General features: G+C 40.6%; 1 protein-coding gene and 1 long non-coding RNA gene across 5 annotated transcripts in view; one reads left to right on the top strand and one right to left on the bottom strand.

Moving 5' to 3' along the window:
• ITPK1 (inositol-tetrakisphosphate 1-kinase) overlaps positions 1 to 10,430 on the top strand; it is a 229,763-nt gene that overhangs the window by 159,873 nt on the left and 59,460 nt on the right. The window lies entirely within an intron of this gene.
• Positions 1 to 10,430, bottom strand: part of LOC119566456 — a 42,252-nt gene that overhangs the window by 9,767 nt on the left and 22,055 nt on the right. The gene's annotated exons all lie outside the window — the stretch shown is intronic.

Below are 10,430 nucleotides of genomic sequence, written 5' to 3'. Positions count from 1 at the left end.
CTACAGCTCACTTCATCGGATGCATTCAGATGACTGTTGTTGAGGTACTTCTGTTTTTTGGTTTAGTATTATGGATTTTTTTTATTTATTTTTATTTTTTATTTTTACTGCATATTCCCATAGTGTAACATCTAAAGGGTATTGATCCAGGTCTTACTGGCTTCAGGGCACATAGTATTAAAACTATATAGGGCCATGCTGATTAGAGCTCTCTCCAGTAGAGCGAGTTTGTCTTACTCAGGAAAGGGAGGGGAATAAAGGGATTTTAAAATGTTACGGGAAAGCAGTAAACCTATAGCAAAATCTTACTGGACTGGAACTTGGAACCCATGAGTCTCTTCACAGCCTCATCGCTATTTTTTTGTGGGGACTCTTGAGCAAGTCACTTCCCCTCTTTGTGCATCTTTTTTCTCTGCCACCCTATGTTGGTCCTGTCTATTTAGATGGTGGGCTCTTTGAGGCAGGGACTGCCTCTTCCTATCAGTATGTACATTGCTTAAGAAAATGGGCACCTGGTCTGGGTTGGAGACTATCAGTGCAACTATAATACAAATAGTAATAATAGTGTAAAGTCAAGGGAAGACAGTAAAGCTGCAGAAAAATCCAGGTAGAAGATTAATCATGGTCATACACAGAAAAATGCATTGTTTTTAAAAACATGTAACTAATGAAAACAGGGACATTCTGAGTTAGGACTGCCTATTTCTTTACATGTGCAGCTTTATCCCTTCATATTGAATCCTACAGTATCTGACAGAAAAAATAACTGCTCTTGCAGTGCTTTGCATTTTCAAACGGTTATATAAACCTCACTATAGGTAATACCTATTTAACAGGTGCTTATAGGAACGACTAGCCCCAGAGAGGTTAAATGATTTGCCCACAGTCACACAAAGTTGGGCAGCAGAGCACAAAGTAGAATGCAAGAGTTCCTGGCTCTCTCTCCTGTTTTCACTTCACTCAGATCATGTGGCCTTTCTAACATCCCCTTCCCCACTGGTCTGAGATCCCTGTAATATTTAGGCAAATCAGAAGAATGCTGAGGAGAGGCTCACTTAATTCCTGGACAAACAATGAAATGCTGAGAATAGATGTCATACTCTGAAATCTGGATGTGTGAAAGAGGTTTAAGCTTAAATGTCATAACTGTTTTTTGTCAGTGTTAGCACTGCATAAGCTTGTAAACCTTTTGGTTTATGGTGTTAAAAAATCCTTTTGTAGAAGTGCTTGAGGGCTGACATCTGAGAAATTAATGACTGTAGTAGGGTCTGTTGTGTAAAAGCACTAATTATTTTGCCAGTATAGGGTGAATTGCATAATTGAGAGTAGGAAAAGTATTTTGAACGCATTTTGACATGTGAGGCAGAATTCCTGTAGTATTGTACTGTCATTGAGATGCATGTGCAGTAGTCACTTCCCAAAGCTTAGGCACTGTAACTATTTAAAAAGAAATCCTCCCCCAGACCAGCAAAGATTTGACCACAGAATGGACTTATTAAATTTTATATTTAAAAAAATAAATCAGAACTGGGTAGGGCGTTTTCTGGAAGTTACATAAGTGTAAAGTGTATTTAACTGAATCCTGGATTGATCTCATTTCTACAACATTAAATATAACTTGGAAACGTCAGTGAAGCAATATATGTAAAAGGCTGATGCAATCACACATCTTTATTAAACAAACCAAACTGAAATCAGCAAGATACGTATATAGCAAAAGTGTATGTCAGAATCTCTTACTAAGGTCCTTGTCCTGTTCTCTCCTTGATCTAATTTAGGACCCTATCCTGCAAGATACCAAGCACCCTCTTTCAAGGAAATGAGCAACCCCAACTCCCACTGATTTGAGCGAGAGCTGTAGGCTGTCAGCACCTACAGGACATCCTCAGCCTTTAGGCCCTGATCCAACAACTTTCTGTGCACAAGTGGATCTCTCCATGTGCAGCTGCAAGTTCAGTTCCTAAGATCATAAACTCCTTGTGGCAGGGACCTGTGTGGTTTTTATTTTTGTGAAGTGCCTTGTGCAGCTATAATGTTATAGCGCTAACTATGCTGCCCGGCTTCTGCTCTTGAGTGGGGTTCCGTCCATCCAGAGCTGGCTGTATTTTAAAGAATCCTTATTGAGGTTACAGGGACAAACCATCCCGATGCGTAGAAAGAATAGTAAATATGGCAGGCGACCAGCTTGGCTTAACAGTGAAATCCTTGCTGATCTTAAACACAAAAAAGAGGCTTACAAGAAGTGGAAGATTGGACAAATGACCAGAGATGAGTATATAGATATTGCTCGGGCATGTAGGAATGGAATCAGGAAGGCTAAATCACACCTGGAGTTGCAGCTAGCGAGGGATGTTAAGAGAAAGAAGAAGGGTTTCTTCAGGTATGTTGGCAATAAGAAGAAAGCCAAGGAAAGTGTGGGCCCCTTACTAAATGAGGGAGGCAACCTAGTGACAGAGGATGTGGAAAAAGCTAATGTACTCAATGCTTTTTTTGCCTCTGTCTTCACGAACAAGGTCAGCTCCCAGACTACTGCACTGGGCAGCACAGCATGGGGAGGAGGTGACCAGTCCTCTGTGAAGGAAGAAGTGGTTCGGGACTATTTAGAAAAACTGCACGTGCACAAATCCATGGGGCCGGATGCGTTGCATCCGAGAGTGCTAAAGGAATTGGTGGATGTGATTGCAGAGCCACTGGCCATTATCTTTGAAAACTCATGGCGATCGGGGGAAGTCTCGGAAGATTGGGAAAAGGCTAATGTAGTGCCCATCTTTAAAAAAGGGAAGAAGGATGATCCGGGGAACTACAGGCCGGTCAGCCTCACCTCAGTCCCCGGAAAAATCATGGAGCATGTCCTCAAGGAATCAATTCTGAAGCACTTAGAGGAGAGGAAAGTGATCAGGAACAGTCAGCATGGATTCACCAAGGGAAAGTCATGCCTGACTAATCTAATTGCCTTCTATGATGAGATAACTGGTTCTGTGGATGAAGGGAAAGCAGTGGGCATGTTATTTCTCGACTTTAGCAAAGCTTTTGACACGGTCTCCCACAGTATTCTTGCCAGCAAGTTAAAGTAGTATGGGCTGGATGGATGCACTACAAGGTGGGTAGAAAGTTGGCTAGATTGTCGGGCTCAACGGGTAGTGATCAGTGGCTCCAAGTCTAGTTGGCAGCCGGTATCTAGCGGAGTGCCCCAAGGGTCGGTCCTGGGGCCGGTTTTGTTCAATATCTTCATTAATGATCTGGAGGATGGTGTGGATTGCACCCTCAGCAAGTTTGCATATGACACTAAACTGGGAGGAGTGGTAGATACGCTGGAGGGTAGGGATAGGATACAGAGGGACCTAGACAAATTGGAGGATTGGGCCAAAAGAAATCTGATGAGGTTCAACAAGGACAAGTGCAGAGTCCTGCACTTAGGACAGAAGAATCCAATGCACCGCTACAGACTAGGGACCGAATGGCTAGGCAGCAGTTCTGCAGAAATGGACCTGGGGTGACAGTGGACGAGAAGCTGGATATGAGTCAACAGTGTGCCCTTGTTGCCAAGAAGGCCAATGGCATTTTGGGGTGTATAGGTAGGGGCATTGCCAGCAGATCGAGGGACGTGATCGTTCCCCTCTATTCGACATTGGTGAGGCCTCATCTGGAGTACTGTGTCCAGTTTTGGGCCCCACACTACAAGAAGGATGTGGATAAATTGGAGAGAGTCCAGCGAAGGGCAACAAAAATGATTAGGGGTCTGGTACACATGACTTATGAGGAGAGGCTGAGGGAACTGGGATTGTTTAGTCTACAGAAGAGAAGAATGAGGGGGGATTTGATAGCTGCTTTTAACTACCTGAAAGGTGGATCCAAAGACGATGGATCTAGACTATTCTCAGTGATAGCAGATGACAGGACAAGGAGTAATGGTCTCAAGTTGCAGTGGGGGAGGTTTAGGTTGGATATTAGGAAAAACTTTTTCACTAGGAGGGTGGTGAAACACTGGAATGCGTTACCTAGGGAGGTGGTGGAATCCCCTTCCTTAGAAATTTTTAAGGTCAGGCTTGACAAAGCCCTGGCTGGGATGATTTAGTTGGGATTGGTCCTGCTCTGGGCAGGGGGTTGGACTAGATGGCCTCCTGAGGTCCCTTCCAACTCTGTTATTCTATGATTCTGTGATCCCCAGCATCAGGACATGTGGCCAAGGTTTGATGCTCTCTAAGCCACGTTCAAACCTACAATACATGTTTCCAGGGGAGAGAGCAGTTGCACACACAGTAGTTTGGTTGGGATATTCAAAGGGTGCTAATGGAGTTTGGATTGTGAGGACTGGGCGCTTAACTCTTAGTCTCGTTTTATAACGCCAGCCTGTATTCTAACTTGAACTCTTACAAAGCCTTAATCACGATAGGAGGCTGACTGGGCCTACGTGAGCAACAAAATGTACGGATCTCTAAAGGCAGGAGTATTATGGGCTCCAATCTGAATACAGCCCTTTATCCTTGTGGGGTTCTGATGTCCAGTAAGAACAGTACAGTATGTATGCTTAGATAAGTCAGTCACTGCCTTGAGCTGTCATTATAGTACTAGGAGTGTGTCATGAGAAACAGATGAAAGCATTCTCTATTTTACTTGTAGCTATTCTCATCCAGTTGATTAAATTCAAAGTAACATTTGTGGGCTGTATCTGAGAGTTCACCGCCTTTTGATGCAGAATGATGTTGTTGAAGAACGGTGACCTTTTGTTCCCCTCCCGTTTCTTTTTTCCCCTCTTCCCAGGTTGGTATCTTTTGGAAGTTAGGTTGAGAAGAAGGTTTTTTTGGATCTTTTGAACTTATGATCTTCCCCCACCTGCCCCATCCCCCCATAAAAGGGAGGGGAAGGAAAGGGGACAGGGAAGCGTCTGGAAATGCTGAAGTTAAATGGCATGGGAAAACAAGGCTGCTGATCCAGTTTGCGTTAATAGTTATGTTAATCATAGAAATTATTATTGAACAGACACTGACAAGTAAGCTTAAAGACTTAAAGTTTTTGCATTTGTGAAGTTTTATAAAACCCAATTATAATACAAATATTTTGATGAAACTTTTTAAACAAAATTAATTGATCACATGGAGGTGGGAGGGGAGTATTTAAATCTGAATACCCTCCTGTAGTATTGTGAATCCATGACCAAAGTATTTGGCCTATGAGAACAAAAAAAGTGAAAATGACTCATCTAGTTTCACTGTCCAAACCTATGGAAGTGCAAAAAGCAAAAACTATGAAAAGTAAAGTAGATACTTAAAAATATTTTTTTTAAGTCTCAGATGTTTCTCACACAGGTAATGAGCCTTTCTTTTGACTGTGTCTTAGCAATAATGAAACCGATTATTAAATGTTAACAGAAGTTACTTGTTCAGTCATCACTTGGCACGTGCATTCGCAAGAGAACCTGCGCTGCCCTGCACCTAATTATGATCTATAAATGTTTATAAAGCCTGAATGAATTCTATAGGAGCTGCTTAATTTTTTAAAGCAATAACAGATGGCTTGTTTTAAAATGTTAATACGCATACTTTACCCACCTTATAAATCTAGCCAGGGAGCTTTTCGGGATAGTGGACACAGGTCAGCTAACTTCTTGAAATGATTGCAGGGCTCCCTGCCCATTGGATAGTATCTCCTAGGTTTTTGAATGTCCATTGGGAAATCAGAGGGTTTGGTGGATTCTTACATGTGCACTTTTGACCTGTTTCAGAAGTTACAAGTTGTCTGTGATGAGTTTGAATTTCTGGCAGCAACTGAAGTTGCCATTGAGCTAGGAAAGAACAATGACATTTGGTTGTCTAAAGTTACCTCTCTCTAAGTGAGTGATGGCAGTGAACCTCTTTCTCTAAAGGTTAATGTGGGACTTCCTGTGGGACTATCTAGGTTTAGTGAATACCGTATCCTGTGGTGCTAGCTCTTCCACTTCTCAAACCCCACTTACAGTTAGACCTCAGCTGGTGTAAATTAAGGTATCTCTCCTTATACTATCTTCGAATCTGAGACCTAGTCTTCTGTGCAAGCATGAGCTATACTGAGAGTTTGGGTCTGATCCCGCCACCTGATCTCTATAGGCTGTCGGTCCTTAGATTGTGTTTTTTAACATATCCTTCAAGATTTTTTGTTGTTGCTTTGCCACAAGTCATTTAAGCAACTGTGGTTAAAATGTTTTCTGATTTCTTATTAGCCAGATCTCCTTGTTAGCCAGATCAATTTGAAGAGCAGTTAGAGTATGATTTCAAACCCTGATGTGCCTGAACGGTAGCTAAAAACTCAAGCAATCTTTTCCTCGCTCTGATCTATCAAGATTGAAAAACTTGAAGCCTCTTGTTAGTGCTAGAGAATTGAGATCCTGAAATCCTGCCACTGGACAGTCCGGTTCAAGCAAATCTCTGGGTGTGCGGAGTGTGAGATCATCTTACAGCTAAGTGGATCTCTCTTCCACCCTGGCCCTTGCATCTTTCCCTGATTTTTCAGTGTTAATTTGAGAGGCCTGTGTGACAGCACTGGTATTTGCTGACTAATGACAGAAGAGAGGCTGTGTAAATTCAGTGCAGATAGCAATTCAAGCACTTTAAAACCTATTTAGTTAGAAGAGCCGTGCTGATCAACCGGGAACACATTTGTTCAGTGGAATGCTCCTTCCACACACACCACATTTCCCCCCCCCACACCCCTCGCTGCTTTTTCCACTTCATCAGCTAATCTTTGGAAGTTCATGTTGGCTTTCAAGTTTTATCAGATTGGAAGGAGCAGTCTCTCGGAAGAGGGGATCAGGAGGAGATTAGCTCCGTTGGAAACTTGATGTCTAAATTTTCAGTACTGTGATTTGGCTTTTTTCTTTAGAATGACTCTCAACAGGAGTAAATTGGCTAAACTAAGTATGCTGTGGTTTTTAAAAATAACCTAGGGAGACATGTTTATGCAGTTCAAGATATGCATTTCCTAAAACAAAAAATAACTTTAATGCTGGGTAATTTCATATTGACTTCAGACTTTTGCATAACGTAACAATCTTTTTCCTGTAGGAAAACTGTTTGTTGAGAGAGTAAAATCCTACATCTGGTAGAGTCAAATTTCTGGGGTTGGGCGGGGATGGATGGGAGGGGAAGTATGGGAGGGGTGCTAATATATAGTCTGGTTTTTTTTCAATCTAGATTCTGTGATCTTTTAAGCTTTAATTTTTTTTAATATGTGAAATTTTTAGTAGAGCAAGAGGCTAAACACTTAGCTAGCTGATATGACCACAGAGCTGCCAGTCAGTTTCCAAAACAGTGTGTGTTTATTTTCAAAATTGTAACTCTTCTGATGTATTTATCAAATCATAAAATCTCTAGCTGATGTCTCTAGTATGGCTCTGTCTGGTGGCTGGATAAGATAATGTGACAGTTCCGTTTTCTGTCATTTGGCTCCCTATAATCTTCTTCCTTAGTGTGGACGCTTCTAGCGCAGAATAACAATGCCCTTTAATGCAAGGCTTTCCTGTTTGGAAAATTCCCTATTTTCCAAGTCCTTGCAATCATCCAGCAAATGAATTTTAAAAAAAAATCTCTGGTAAATAAAGGTAATATTCAAGTATTTGTAGACAGATGATTTAAGTTTTATTCCATTGTCCATCTGACGCCTTTCACTAGCATTGTGTTTTAGATCAGATTGGAAGAATAATCTCCTTCTAGATTGTGATTTTTTTTTTTCCTGGAAGAAACTAGCTCTCGTTCCCTGGCACGTGTAGACTCAGAACCATGGCACCATCTGGGTTTATAGCTCCTGCTCTAACTGAAAGAGCAGGATTCAGACCAGGCTTCATACCAGAAGCTATTTGAGTGCATCAGGTTTTTTTCTCCCGAGCCACTTCCACTATTTTAGCGCCACCAGCTACAAAACAAAAGAAGTTTGATTTAAAGCAGGTTAGAACATGAACCTTTGGAGCCAAGTTTTCAAATGACCTTGAAATTCGTGCACATAAGATCTACTTTCATATGAACCTACAGGCACTTGTATATGCTAGTCAGATGAGACTTAACACAGACGAAGGCAGGTGTCATCTATGTTAACAGGTGCATGTACAATCTGGCAAGGGCAAAATTAGAGGCTACGTCTGGAAATGTGTTCCTGAGTAGGAGTTGCAATGAGGATTGATGACAGAACGTTAACATATGTTATAGCATCAGAGGAAGCACATCGTAATTTTAAGTGAGGCAAGTAATTTTGTTTTTCTTTTTAAGCAGCCTGCTTCTCGGCAGGAATCACACTGCACTGTCACGCCTTCCCCACCTCTGCGCATCACTTTGAAAATTCAGGGATTAAAACAGTCCCTAGTCAGAGCCAACGCTTGGCAGAGCTGCTGGAGTTCTACTTTGGCCAGGATATATGCATCATCATCTTTGAACATGAGGAATTTTCTTTTCTAAAGCCAGTTTGGAAGGATTCACAGCAACCTCCAAGTAATCCTCATTCTGAATGAATACCTCAGGAGCAGCCCATTGATGAATTCTGATTACTTTCCTACCACAGGAAAGGAATGTGATCTCTTATTTAACTCAGTGGATATGGATAGATATAAACTAGCTTTTAATCTTCGCTATAAATGTGATACATTTTTTGCCTCTGTAAATTAAGTTAATGTCTGCAAGGAATGGTTTTTAGCTAGTTTTCTGGCCATTTCGTTGGCCTTTTGTATTTCCAGTAACTTGATGCTAGTTATAAACTTGTGCTTTCTTCTATGAGAAATATGTATAAGGATGCTATTTGCTAGTTTTTTCTTAAAATGTGACCTGCCTTTATGAGTGAAATAATCAATTTTTGCACTACTTTATCATCTTCCATCTGAGCATTTTGGAGCATTTCAGATGGTAATCATTTTAGTTTTACAACCTCCCTGCAAGGTAGATAATACTCTCATTTTACAGATGAGGAAACTGAGACAGAGAGTGTAATCAGGTTGTCCAGTGTCATGTGGGAAGCTTAAAGAAGAGCTGTGACTTTGTTTCCAATCTTGTATTGTAATTACAAGACCATCCTGTTGACCTTGTAAAGTATTAATTACTGCAGGAGTCCCTATAGATCTTACAGACCCTGCATAATGCTCTGCAGGGTTGGAGCACCTGAACTCCTGAGAGCAGTCACATTCTACACAACGTTCTACTAGCTAGTCACTTTCCTCTCTCTCACACAGTAGGCAGAGATTTTGATTAAAATATTTGATTTAGAGTATTTACAAACAACGGGATGGAACCCAAAATTTCCCATCCGCGTGGCATATACTAAGTATAAGTGTGCACACGTGTGTCCTATGTTTAGTGTGAACTTCGTAGTTACTTCACAGTTTTAAGGAAAGCTAGTAACTGACAAAGAAATCCAAATGGTAGGGCTGTTTTTTTTTTGTTTTTGTTCTGTTTTTGGAATATTTGTCTAAATTCACTCTCCCTTTTTCCCCCCTTGTGCAGTGGAGTTTTCAAGGTTACCTTTCAAGTAAACGGTATTAAGCTAGGCATTAAAATCTAAAGCAGTTAAGGATTTTCCAATTTTGCATGATTATCATAAAGCAATATATATGACATTATTTTTTTAAAAGTGATGCCTTCAGGTTACATTTCATGTATGCTGCTTGCAAATTAATTAAGGAAATAAAATGATCATCAAGAAGGATTTGTAGCTTTCTTTATAAAGGACTCCAAACTCTTCAGAAGAGCAATATTCAGAGCGAAGTTGTGGTAAATTTTCTAGGTTTTATTCACAAGACTTGCATAAGTCATTGTTCTTAAATTTCGCTGGCTGCAATTTAACCTGGAGATCCAGACAGCTTTGTGTAACACAAAGTAGGAAGTCTGGAAAATTGCGGCAGATTTTGATGCTTTTGAAAACAGATACAAAGATTAAAAGTAAAAAATCCAAATAGCTTTCTCATCCAACCAAGTGAGTTGTTGTGAAATGAGCACTGTCTTAAGTATAATGTTGTGACTTATAACAAATGAAAATATCTATGTCCAGTCTAATTTCCTCATCTGTGTCCATCCTTTTGTTATCTCAAGTTGATTTCTGGAAAATATCTCATTAGAGGTGGGTTTTAAGGATTCTGGGGCATTGTGTTCTGTGTAATAAACAGGAAGAGGAGCTAGCAAGGGAGAGTTATTTTGTTCAGACTTAGATCTCTAACAGTGTTGCCGGTGAACAAAAGATAACTGCACAATTAGTGGACACAAGTTTGAAATGTTTTATTTTTCATAGTGCTCTGTGTGAATGTTCATCCATACAATAAGTAGCTTTTCATACAGAAAACAAATCTCTGATCCTGGTCTTAAAACAGAAGTACAAAGCACATGCAGGAGAAGTTTTCTTTATGCAGGAAGAGTTTTAGGTATATTATTGAAAACTACATACGCATAATGGCCAGCTAACAGATATTTGCAAAGGATTCCTGT

This window comes from Chelonia mydas, chromosome 6 (genome assembly GCF_015237465.2).
Source record: "Chelonia mydas isolate rCheMyd1 chromosome 6, rCheMyd1.pri.v2, whole genome shotgun sequence".
Lineage (NCBI taxonomy): Eukaryota > Metazoa > Chordata > Testudines > Cheloniidae > Chelonia > Chelonia mydas.
The sequence above is the reverse complement of the archived record's forward strand: the minus strand, read 5'-3'. Positions and strand labels throughout refer to the sequence as shown.